The following is a 13,193-nucleotide window of genomic DNA, read 5'->3' as shown; positions in this document are numbered from 1 at the left end:
CGAGAGAAGACAGTGAGAGTAGCAGAATGGACTCCAACCAGTGATAGACAGGTGAGTCAATCAATGATGGGGTTGTGCTTCTTGGGCCAGGAGATACCGAGGACTAGTGGAGTCTCTGAAGAGGGAATGACAAACAGCTGGAGGGTGATTTCATGGTGATTTCCGGAAATGAGCAAGGCGAACGGTGCAGTTTGATGGGTGACAGGGGAGATGAGTCGCCCGTCCAGAGCCATAACCTTTTTAGGGAATGGGAGGGATTCGAGGGAAAGCTGGATCTGATACACCAAGCCCTCATGAATAAAGTTGTCATCTGCGCCAGTCGAATATGGCTGTGACAGGGGTGTTGCAATCCGGACCAAGAATACACGAGGTGGCTGTCCACAGTAAATACATAATTGCTGATTGAAGCTGCTCTGACATTCCAGGGGCTCTAAACTTGCCTAATTGCATGGGCTCCTCCCGTCCAGTGGGGGGTGAAAAGGAGGTGGTAGGGGCTTCAGTGTACAGCAGAGTGGCTGGAGACGCTGTGCCAGCCGATGGTACTATACTGTGCATTCTAATTTCTCGCTCTCTAGCTCTTTCATGAAGGCGATTGTCATGTTTGATGGCTAGAGAAATTGATTCCTCAAGTGAGGTGGGTTCATCCCTGGCTGTGAGCTGGTCTTTGAGCTGCTCAGAAATTCCTTTTAACGCGGCGTCATCCCATCCACATTCACCCCCTAGTATCCTAAAGTCTATTGAATATGAAGCCACGGAACTGGAACCCTGATTGAGGGCTAGGAGGCGCAGAGTGGCTTCCCTACCCTGAACAGGGTGGTGAAAAACTTTCTTCAACTTGTCCGAAAATGAGCCGAATGATGCAAGTACTGGAGAGGAATTATGCCAAAGCGCCGTAGCCCATTTGGCAGCTCTTCCGCACAGGAGGTTAGATAACTCAACGTTTGCAGAACGAATACTAGTGAACAGTTTAATAGAAATTGACCACATGAACCTAGGTCCCCAGAGTAAGGTTCGGGAGGAGGAACGTGAGGCTATTTGTACGGGAGGAGGGGTTGGGGCTGCGGGCTCGGGAGGAATACCCATGGGAAGGTTACTGAGGTGGGGGTTGGCGGAGTGCATCTGGAATGAAAGGAGAGATACCTGTTGTGTGAGGGTATTTAATGAGTCCATGATCTCGTGGAGAACTTTGTCCTGTCTGCCTATGTGAGCGCCCTGGTGGATGAGCGCTTCCCTCAACGCTTCCAGTGTTTTAAGGTCCATGTTGGCCATAGTGTTCCGTCACGATACAAGTAAATGTAAGTAATTGGAAAGGACCCAAAAGCAGACGGAGGCGAAGGGAGTAGATGAGAACGGTTTATTTTGGAATGTGTTTTCTGGGTTTTTATTACAAAAAAGAAAGAAAAGTCTTTGCAAAGAGAGGAAAAGGTACAAGTCTGATGAGTTATCACCCCTTACTGAAGTCTAAGCAAAACAATCACTTCCGTTAGAGAGACAGAGAAGCAAAGGAAAGCAAAACAATTATCTTTGTCCAGCTGCACTCATCTTTATCAAAAAACAGCTAGTAGTCACAAGGTGGCTGGAAACAACCAGAACGCACAAAACGGCCAGAAGTCACAACATGGAACAATAAAGCATGTGAAGGGTGTATAAAACAAATAGAAGTAATATTTGGTATATATAATGCATACATTTTCCAACTCAAATGGCTCAGAGTTTGTGTATCCAAGGTGGGATAGTGGTCCATAGGAACAAGGAATGTGCAGGAAGCGGGAACGTGAGGAGGTGGAAGAGCTTGATGGCGTGGTTGGCGTGGCGTGGCGCGTGGAGAGCCATTCCTCACACGGAGAAAACCTTCCCAGGAGTGGCCGGCCTGCAAAGATTACCCCAAGAGAACAGCAATGATTCATCCAGGAGGCCACAAACAAATTCAGCACAACTTCTAAAGACCCTTACCTCAGTTAAAAGGTCAGTGTTCATGACACAACAATAAGGAAGAGACTGGGCAAAAATGGCATCTGTGGCAGGGTTCCAAGGTGAAAACCGCTGCTGATAGAACATAAAGACTCGTCTTACTTTTGCAAAAAAAAAAAAAAAAAAGCACGAATGGCCTTTTTAAGGTCTCACCACAGCCTTTTAATCGGATTGAAGTCCGGACTTTGACTATACCACTCCAAAACCATTTAGTTTTTTTTATGCGATTCAGAAGTTGACTTGCTGATGGGTTTTGGATCAAGTGCGCTTCAGTCTGAGGTCAAAAACCGATAGCCAAACATTCTCCTTTCAGAATGTTCTGGTAAAGAGCAGAATTTATGGTTTCCTCGATCACAGCAAATTAAGGCCCAGGCCTACCGGGAGCAATTTAGGATCCAGTATCTTGCCAAAGGACACTTCGATAGTAGACAGTCGCGGACATAGTAGACAGTCGTAGACAGATTCGAAGCGTCCCAGCCACGGCTGTATGATGTTTGTCTGTAATAGTTTGTTACATTTACGCCAGATGTAACGAGACACACTCCTTCCAAAAAGTTCAACTTTCAGATCATCAGTCCAGAGAATATTCTCCCCAAAAGTCTTTTTTCTTTGCAAAAAGTAAGACTAGCTTTTATCTTCTTTTTGGTCAGCAGTGGTTTTCGCCTTCTAATTTTTGTAAGCTGGCCACTCCTGTTCCATGTTGTCGCTCCAAATATTGTTTGTCTTCACTTGAAACGGGACTGTGGTGCAACAAATATTGTTGACCGCTGCCCTAGAGAAGTGCGCCAAATCAGCTGATCTAGCGGTCCCAGGAGCTGCAAAAAAAGCAGCCATCCGGCCGCGTCGTTTGTTCACTTCCGCCGCTATTCTGATTTACTGCGCACGCGCAGTTGTACAGGACCCACTGTAGCATGTCATATGTCATATGTATCACCTGAGACGAGAAATCTCCGAAATCTCTGGCAGACTGCGATCGCGGCAGATCAATTGGATATACTGTAGTTATGCCAGATTCATTCAACACATCGTGGCAGATGATTGATGACTGCTACTGCTAACTTGCAGCTCAGCTAACTAGCTGGTTTAGTAGAAGCCAGTAAATATTCTTAGACAGCCAACATGGATTTAGTAATTTGACTGAGCTCAAAACGGGACCACGGCAAAGCGGCGAAGAATCATGGTGAAAGTCAACCATTTGAAACTTGTGTGGCAACAAGCCTGGTGTTTTTTTTCTTTCTTTCTTTCTTTTTTTTTTTTTTTTTAGCAAAAACCTCCAGATTCTACCTTTAATTAACAAACACATTACACCATATATTATAATTTTTAATATTTTAATAATAATTTTATAAATGTTATAATGACACAATACAGTACCATTTGGAACTAATGTACTTCAAAATTGCTGTTATGGTATACAGTGCCGTGAAAAAAGTATGGTCCCCCTTCTCAAATTCTTATGTTTTTGCATCGATTGGCCCCTTTAAATTTCAATGACATTTTTGTTTAAGATCATCAAACAAAGGTAAACATCAGACAAATAAAACCCAAGTTAACTTAAAATGCTGTTTTTAAATGGTGATTTCCTTTATTAAGGAAAAAAAAAACTATTCAAAGTTACCTGGCCCTGTGTGAAAAAGTAATGGCTCTCGAAACCCACCTGATTGGTTGGGCCATCCTCAGCAACTCCGCTTTCTCCCATTCATATGACCGCAGTCGCCGTCCACCTTCGCAATGGTTCCTTTTCGGCTTCGGTTGTGGAGCTGCCATGAATATCTGTGCACCGCTTTGGGCTAGGCTAATGGCTGCCCTCTTTATGCAGAGATCTCTGTGGAAGGCTGTAAGATACAACTGTGTACAAGTGCAGAAACTACGTGAACTAATTCCATATGGCGTCTGTCAGAAACAAAGGATAAAAAAAAAAAAAAAATTGTGAAATATTTTCCAAATGTTGCATGGCGGCAGTTGCGGCTCTTTTCAGAATAAACTAAGTAGTGTGTTATTCTTTGAATCGTGGTGAAATTCAGATTCCGTTGTTTTGATGGACTCGAATGCCAATTCGTGAACAGTTCTAATGTCACTCAAATTAAAATATACAATACAATCTAAAATAATGTAACAATTACAATTTAAAATATAAAAATGAAACACCTAATATATATATATATATATATATATATATATCGGCCTGGTTGTTCTCAACCCCCTTGGATAGTGTCTGCCATCTTGACTCTGGGACCTTCAGTCCATAATTGGTACAGATGTTCTGGTGCACTATTGGTGCAACCTGGTTATGCCACTCCACGTATGCCTTGCTTGCCAGCATCTTACACCCTGCTGTGATGTGCTGCACTTTCTCCGGGGCTTATTTGCACAGCCTGCATCTGGTGTCCTGTCAAATCAAGTAACAAATCAAAGATAAATCATCACACTACGACAATTAGAGCAGATGTATAGCCTAGCACTAAAGATGTCCATGGCCGAGAACTCCAACTGAAAGTCCCAACCGAGTACCAGCAGCGAGGAAATTGCTAGCCAGAAAGGCCAGCCAACCCTTGAATTCTTTTCTCTTACATTACTTTTACTTTTATTCTTCAATTTTGAAACCATTACTTTTGCAAGCACATGGTCTGCGAAAGTTGCACATATTTCATCTGAAATACGTCCAGTAATTGTTCATTGTCTTTTGCTTTCTGTGTCTCCTCTTCCTCCTCAACCACCTTTTACTCTTGTCTCTTTCAATAGTGAAACTTCAACAGTCAGGGCTCCCTGAACTGGCTTATACAGGTTTCCTCACATCATTAGGCACAAGCATGATCAGTTTTGAGTTGCTGTGTTTATGTCGAGACACGTGTGCTTTAAATTGAGTTTCCCTTTTCTTACCTTTTCTTACTATTATGCAGCACAAGTACATCATAGACCTTCCCTACTGTGGGAGGGGCCAAGGGGGACGGGTGTCGTGTGAGCTGGGAGGCGGCCAAAGTCGGAGACCTTGGCGATCCAATCCCCGGCTACAGAAACTGGCTCAAGGGAAGTGGAACGTCACCTCTCTGGCGTGCGAGGTCAATAAATTTCAACTGGATATAGTCGGGCTCTTCTCGACACACACCCTGGGCGCCGGTACTAGTCTTCTCAAGAGGGGTTGGACTCTCTTCTACTCTGGAGGTGCCCCCAGTGAGATGCCCCGAGCAGGTGTGGGTATGCTTATTGCCCCACGTCTTGCTGCCTGTACGTTGGGGTTTACACCAAGAGGGTAGCCTCCCTCCGCCTTTGGGTGGGGAGGACGGGTCGTGACTGTAGCCTGTGCCTATGCATCAAACAGCAGCTCAGAGTACCCACCCTTCTTGGAGTCCTTGGAAGAGGTGCTGGGGAGCTCCTGCTGAGGACTCTCTCGTGCTGCTGGGGGACCTTAATGCTCACGTGGGCATTGACAGTGAGGCCTGGAAGGGCGTGATTGGGAAGAACGCCGTCCCACCCCGCACCCCCCGCCCCTCCATTTAAGACCCGAGCGGTGTTCTGTTATTGGACTTACGTGCTCGTCAGGGATTGTCCATCACAAACACCATGTTCAAACCTAAGGGTGTCCACATGTGCACTTGACACCAGGAGACCCGAGGCCGTACTTCAATGAGGAAGGAGTCTGGGGGCTTCAAGTATCTTGGGGTCTGGGGGCTTCAACTATCTTGGGGTCTTGTTCACGAGTGAGGGAAGAATGGAACGAGAGATCGACAGGCGGATCGGTGCGGCGTCTGCAATGATGCAGACTTTGTATCGGTCCGTTGTGGTGAAGAAGAAGCTTTGCCGAAAGGCGAAGCTCTCAATTTACCAGTCGATCTACATTCCTACCCTCACCTATGGTCACGAGCTGTGGGTCGTGACTGAAAGAACAAGAACCCGGATACAAGCGGCCTAAATGAGTTTCCTCTGTAGCTCTCCTTTAGAGAGGGTGAGAAGCTCGGTCATCTGGGAGGGGCTCAGAGTAGAGCCGCTGCTCGTCCGCATTGAGAGGAGCCAGATGAGTTGGCTGGGGCATCTGATTCGGATGCCTCCCGGACGCCTCCCCGGTAAGGTGTTCCGAGCACGTCCCACCGGGAGGAGACCCCGGGGATGACCCAGGACACGCTGGAGAGACTACGTCTCCCGGCTGGTCTGGGAAGAGCTGGATGAAGTGGCTGGGGAGAGGGAAGTCTGGGCGTCCCTGCTAAAGCTACTGCCCTCACGACCCGACCTCGCATAAGCGGAAGAAAATGGATGGATGGATGGATTATTTTAATACACAGGAGAGGACACGCAGTCGCAGCCACGTGCTACAAGTTCGCTACTGCCCCCGCAACCCGAGCTCGGATAAGCGAAAGAAAATGGATGGATGGGGAATTGAGATAAAAGAAAATCTATAACAAAGTAATTTACCATGAGCCTGTCTACAAAAAAAGTTTGTAGGACCAAAAATAACCAAGAAACTGATATCACTGATGAAGACAAAATCCTGAACAGAAGGAAACAGAAATGGATCTGTTGCAATTTCAAACCGAAGGCAAACAAAAACAGAGATCATGACAATATGTGTTAATCAAGGTCCAGGTCACGCATCATGAGTCCTCAGCTCGCTGCCCTCCACTGATCACACACGATAAACCACTGCATAACACTGAAATTAACAAACACTTAACATTTGCTCTACGTCCAATTACTCAATATCCAAGGCTGAGCACATGTTTAATCAACATTCATATGCCCAAGGGACAAAGAGGGAACTCTCTGCCCCATCACCCTCGCCACATTAGGACTCATCCCTTGGGCCCTCTCTGCAGGCGTCATTGTTTACCTTCTCCTGAAGCCCAATAGGGAGACAATGTCCTCCTTCCTCCTCTTCTTCCACCTTCTTCCACCTTCTTCTGCAGTGCACATGGCACCACAAAACGTGTGTGTGTGTGTTTGTGTGTGTGAGAGAGAAAGAGAGAGAATGCAGTGAGGAAGTTGAGTTTTCCCCACGGCAGGGTGTGTGCTGGGCAGATGACTCCAACGCCATCTGGGATGTGCTGGCCAAATGCATGAGTGGTTCACAAATATCGCTGAGAGATAATGACTCCGCCAACCATGCAGCAGCAGCTGTAGAGTGTGCCCCACCCTCAACTCACATGAATAAGAAAACAAAAGGGATTGGTTCATACTTTTACTTCAAAAGTTGATTTCCCCAGGATTGTGGTTGCTCGGGAGTAGGACAAAGCGTTCAATTAATGTGGCACAAAAGCCATCTATTGTTTATTTATTTGTTTATTTGATGCGCACACACAGCGCACTAATAATAACAAAGTATACTGTGTAACGCGTTGTGCAAAAAGTCTTCAAGTTCGGGTTTTTGAGGTGTTTTTGAGGAGGCAAGGAAGTGGAGGACTCAAATGTAAGGAAGCAGGGAGGTAAGGTCAGAATGCCGGAATCTCAAAAAATGATTTATTTACAAAACCAAAAAAGGCAACAATGGATCATTAAGGCAGAAAAGCTATATTAACAAAGTCCAAAATGTAAACACAAAGTAAAGAAATACCAGGGAACAAAGAACTAACCGCTAGAGAAACACCATGGGACTAAGGAGCCATGACAACAGATCAAAATTGACCTACGACAAAAGACAACACAGTAATACAGACTGAAAGAAAGACAATGAGAAACACCTGGACACGACACGAGTGGCTGGAGGGAGCTGATTGGTTTACACGAGGTAGAGGGTTGACAAGAACATGATCTCCGGGGATGGTGCTGGGGGTGGGGCGCCTTGGGTGCGGGGGTGGGGGGGGCGGGATTGGCCATGAGGGGCGGTGCTCCTCCCTTTAGGACTGGTGCTTCGCTTGGGCTGGGGACCGCCCCGGGTCCTGGGAAGTGGGTGGCATCCCCCTGGTTGGGTCCCCCGCTGGATGGGGGGACCCAACCAGGAGTGTGGAGGGTTAGCTATCGGTCAAAACTCGGTGAAGTCAAGACATACAAGTTTGCTCTGTCGCAGCATACATTGGAGAAGTAAAATGCTTTCTTTCACTGATCATAAGACAAAAAAGTGTTTATACCTTTAGTATTTATACAAAAGGTATAAACACTTTTAAATGAACAAGAAATTAGGAATATGACATAATAAAAAATTCATTTAAAAAAATACATACGGTACGTTTTTGCTTTTTTTTCCAATGTCTGCATGAGTGTTAACTGCTTCCAATGCATGTAATACTGTTATTATAATGATAAATATTGAAATTGTAAACATGCACTCATCACATTTTGTTGTTTTTGGAGCACAAACCAAATGAACTGAAAATTCTGTTTTTAAACGGTGATTTCATTTATTAAGGCAATAAAACTCGAAACTCACCTGGCCACGTTTTCACTGCACTGTATGTCCGTATCCCCTCCTGGAGCCGTCACCTTATCGTGGTGGATGGGTTTGTGTGTCCCAATGATCCTAGGAGCTAAGTTGTCTGGAGTGTCATGTCCCTGGTAAGGTCACCCATGGCAAACAGGTCCCAGGTGAGGGACCAGACAAAGCAAACTCAAAGACACCTTATGAAGAGTACGAATCTTGGTTTCCCTCGCTCCGACACGGGTGACTGGGGCGCCCATCTGGAGATAGGCCTGGAGGTGGGGTTCGAAGGCGAGAGCCTGCGCCCATTGGGCCCGGGCGGGCACACGAAAGGGTAACGTGGGTCCCCCTTCCCATGGGCTCACCACCGGTGGGAGGGGCCATAAGGGTCAGGTGCAGTGTGAGCTGGGCAGTTGTCGAAGGCGGGGACCTTGGCGATCCGATCGCCGGCTGCAGAATCTGCCTCTATGGACGTGGAATGCCACCTCTCTGGCAGGAAAGGAGCACGAGCTGGTGTGTGCGGTCGAGACGTTCCGAGATATAGTCGGGCTCGCCTCCACACAAGGCTTGGGCTCTGGTAGCAGTCCTCTTGAGAGGGGTTGGACTCTCTTCTACTCTGCAGTTGCCCAAGGTGAGAGGCGCCGAGGTTCAGTTAAGAGTCTTTAGAGAAGTGTACTAAGAATGGTGCGCTTGTATTCGGCATGTCAAGTCTGCACTAAGTTGCTCCTTTAATGTGGCTTCAACTACACTCATATTTAAGTTATTAGTTCATGTTGATGACATAATTCTGAAACTTGCGTGGCATATATTACCAAGTAATGAGTTCGGTTAAACTGATGCTTGTTTATATTGTGGATAAGTGATATTCCTGGCACTTGTCAGCTGCTGAAAGTAATTAAAAAGTGTTTTCTAACTTAGTTACTTTTGAAATCAAGTAATCAGCATAGTAACTAAGTTACTTTTTAAAACTCGGGCGTGGGAGGAGTTCAGCGAGGCCACGGAGAACGCCCTTCGGACGGCTTTGAGGAAATTCTGGTCCACCATCCTGTGTCACAGGAGGGGGAAGCAGTGAACCATCAACACTCTGCAGAGTGATAATGAGATGCTGCTGACCTTGACTCGGGACATTGTGCGTTGGTGGGGCAAATACTTCAAAGACCTCCTCAATTCCACCAACACGCCTGCCCATGAGGAAGCAGAGTCTGGGGTCTCTCCTATCTCTGGGGTTGAGGTCACCGAGATGGTGAAAAAGCTCCTCGGTGGCAAGTCCCCAAGGGTGGATGAGATTCACCCGGAGTTCCTAAAAGCTCTGGATGTTATGGGGCTGTCCTGGTTAACATGCCTCTGCAACATCGCATGGACATTGAGGACAGTGTCTCTGGATTGGCATACTGGGGGGGGGGGGTCCATTTTTAAAAAGGGGGCCCGGAGGGTGTGTTCCAATTGAGATCCTGCCCCCACTTGGAGGAGTTCAAGTATCTTGGGGTCTTGTTCACAAGTGAGGGAAGAATGGAACGTGAGATCGACAGGCGGATCGGTGCAGCGTCTGCAGCGATGCGGACTTTGTATCTCAATTTACCGGTCGATCTACGTTCGTACCCTCACCTATGGTCACGAGCTGCGGGTCGTGACCGAAAGAACAAGATCCCGGATACAAACGGCCGAAATGAGTTTCCTCCCTTAGAGATAGGGTGAGAAGCTCGGTCATCTGGGAGGAGCTCAGAGTAGAGCCGCTGCTCCTCCACATGGAGAGTAGCCAGATGAGTTGGCTGGGAGATCTGATTCGGATGCGTCCTGGTGAGGTGTTCCGGGCACCGCCCACTGGGAAGAGAGCGCCTCGGGATCCCCCTCGGAAGAGCTGGATGAAGTGGCTGGGGAGAGGGAAGTCTAGGCGTCCCTGCTAATGCTACTGCCCCCGCTACCCGAACTCGGATAAGCGGAAGAAAATGGATGGATGAATAACTTGGTGTGTGCGGTACATTGAACTCTGTCTAACAGGTGGTGTCAGTCAAAACAAATTTATGTGTGTTAGGAACACCAAACAATAGCGTCGGCCATGAGTTTGACACATGGTTTGACAAACTTACGCGATGACGTGAGATATCAAACTGATGTTTTGCTCAATTGGCTTTTTTTCTCCCCCTTCTGCAGGCTGTCAACGGTGGAATCGGTTGCCGATTTTGCAGTTGTTTATTGTATCGATGTTACCATGACGATGAGACTTATTGAGCTCCGAATTGAACAAGTGTTGATAGCTTCATAGAACAATCAAGAAGTCTTTACACTAGCATGTGTTTCCATCACTGCAGCACTGCTTAGCTTTTGGATTCAACAGGGCGTCCGTATTCATTCAGGGCTTCGGTCCTCAGAACTGTGAGGCTCTGAGCTCACCAGGGTCACCGTGCCGCCTTTGAACAATATTGTCATTTTTTGTGCTTGTATTTTCTTACAATTGTGATGGTTTATATAATTTGGTTGGATTTAAAATACAATACATTAAGTGTGCCGGTGCATGTTTATTAGTTCTGTAATTGGAATTTTTGTTTCGGGGGACACACCAGCTTATTATTGAAATATTATTCAGCTGATCTGTCGCTATTAGCTTTCACCTTAATGTCTATTAAATCACACTTGCGTCCACGCATAGCATACAGAACGGAATGTCCACGGGTGAGACCGCAGGCCTAAGCGTGCATTGTGTTCGAATCGCTGGATCGCTGATCAATCAGAGGATTACATCTGTATGTACGTGCGGTGCAGATGTAAGTGAATGTGTCGCCCCATGATGGATGACCAGGGGAATGTGCTGCATCCCTGAAGTCTTACACAAGCGGCCCAATCCCCCCTCCGTCCGAGCCTGCCCCAGCTACCTCATCTGTCAGGGAAAAGCCATTTTCTGTGCGCTGGTGCATGATGCTTGAGGTTATTCCATTTCTTTATTACAAACCTGGCCCACCAGAATACTGTACAACCAATCAAATTGACAAAGCATCCCTGATACAGTTAGAACACCTGTATTAAAGGCGCGGTTCACTCGAAACCCTATTCAAGATGAATTAACTTAATGCCACGTCTCGCTGTCATCCCAGCATGAATACAAACATGAGCAGGAACCAATATTTATATATCAAGGTGCGTGTTAGATCTGTGATGCGAGGTTAACGTGAGAGTGGTCGTAGCTGGAGACCGAGCTGTGCTCAGGGAAGCCAGACAGGGAGACAAAGACAAGGCCCACCGTCATCATTAATCTTAGTCATTGAGCGAGGCCGGCCCAATCTGCATGACCAGACCAGTGACAAATGCCACTATTGGACTGGGGCGTCGCATCTCCCCAGCTTCGTTTCCCGTTAACGTCAGATCCATCACGGCCGGCCCCGTCCTGCCATGTCGGAGGAGATGAGACTGGTCGTGGGTAAGAATTAATTGGATGGACAAGAGCAAGTGGATAGCATGGAGGCATTGGTCTGGCCAGCGGAACGCTCACAATTGTAGATAGCTGTACAAAGCTCAACTGAAACCGGGACCTTTGCAATTGTCTCATTTTGTTTGTGTTGGAAATGAAAATGTATTTCATGGTGCAAAACATTACCCAAGCGCTGCTATTCGGATTTATTAAGGAGGCCATGAAGTGAGATGATCTCCGTCTTTAATGACCATTTTGAACGGAGACACACCTTTCTGTTTTGACCCACTTGTGGGGAGAAGTTCGAACTGCCCACAATAACACGAGACTGCCCTCTAGTGACAGATGCCAGTTACACGAGTCGACGTTTGGAAGATCTGGTTATCGCAGTTTTCTTAATTCGCTTCATCACTGTTGTTCCAGCTCAGGGCAGCATTCTTTTAGCTGGATAATATGAAGTATATATTTAGCAGTGTCAGTTGTGCGCTACTTAAAACTCTTTTTGTAGAGCACTTCAAAAACAACCACTGCCGAAACAGTGCTGTATATACATACAAATTGGAAGTACATATTTATACATTTAGATATTATAAAAAACACAAACTAAATGAGTTAAATATTGGAAAAAAATATACGAATAAATAGGAATACAAATGCAACATAAGAGGCTTAAAGGGCAGTTGTGGCATTCAAGAAAAACCTTGATGCGAGTGTTTTATTTGTAAAGCGCACGGTCACAGGACCCTTGGTCTGTTTCGGGATTGCACTATGGAATTGTGGGTAAGTAGAGGGGACACGGATAATGGAAGCAGGAGTTCATGGTACATGGTCAGAGTCATTGACAGTATTCAGGATTGTTTTTATTGACAGTAAACCCTCATTTGTTGTTTTGTTCCAGAAAACCCAATACCGCAAGAATTATTTATTACATTAGTTGGCCGACTGGTTAGATCATCTGCCTCACAGTTCTGAGGACCGGGGTTCAATCCCCGTGGCTTTTCTCCGGGCACTCCGGTTTCCTCCCACATCCCAAAAACACGCATTAATTGGAGACTCTAAAATTGCCCGTGGATGTGACTGTGAGTGCGGATGGTTGTTTGTTTGCGTGTGCCCTGCGATTGGCCGGCAACCGGTTCAGGGCGTACCCCGCCTCCTGCCCGATGAGAGCTGGGATAGGCTCCAGCACGCCCGCGACCCTCGTGAGGAGAAGCGGTTCAGAAAATGGATGGATGGATGGATGGATGGATGGATGTCTAGTTTCCTATATCCAATCCAGTGCCAACATGATACTTTATTGAGGTGCGTGTGTTTTATTTGTCCACTTGAGGTCGCCATCCGCACACTCTACATAAGCACAAGCCTGCGCTCTGCTTCAGCGACGTCAACCACAGCCCATGTGGACCTGGTGCGAACAGGCCATTTCCTGCCCTAAGCGTTGGCATCGTTGCAGTCCTGGCAATGTCGTCAGCGACAAGC

The 13,193-nt window shown here is 46.7% G+C and overlaps 1 long non-coding RNA gene across 1 annotated transcript; it reads right to left on the bottom strand.

The window, feature by feature from the left end:
* Window positions 1-1,380: 1,380 nt before the first annotated feature.
* Window positions 1,381-6,991, bottom strand: LOC133417267 (uncharacterized). The gene is made up of 3 exons (XR_009770333.1): window positions 6,794-6,991; window positions 3,629-4,360; window positions 1,381-1,870 (listed from the first exon to the last, which is right to left on the bottom strand). It is a non-coding gene; the product is annotated as an uncharacterized LOC133417267 (long non-coding RNA).
* Between the last annotated feature and the right edge of the window lie 6,202 nt (window positions 6,992-13,193).

Source organism: Phycodurus eques, chromosome 18 (genome assembly GCF_024500275.1).
Source record: "Phycodurus eques isolate BA_2022a chromosome 18, UOR_Pequ_1.1, whole genome shotgun sequence".
NCBI lineage: Eukaryota > Metazoa > Chordata > Actinopteri > Syngnathiformes > Syngnathidae > Phycodurus > Phycodurus eques.
This window is presented reverse-complemented; position numbering and strand designations above follow the sequence as displayed.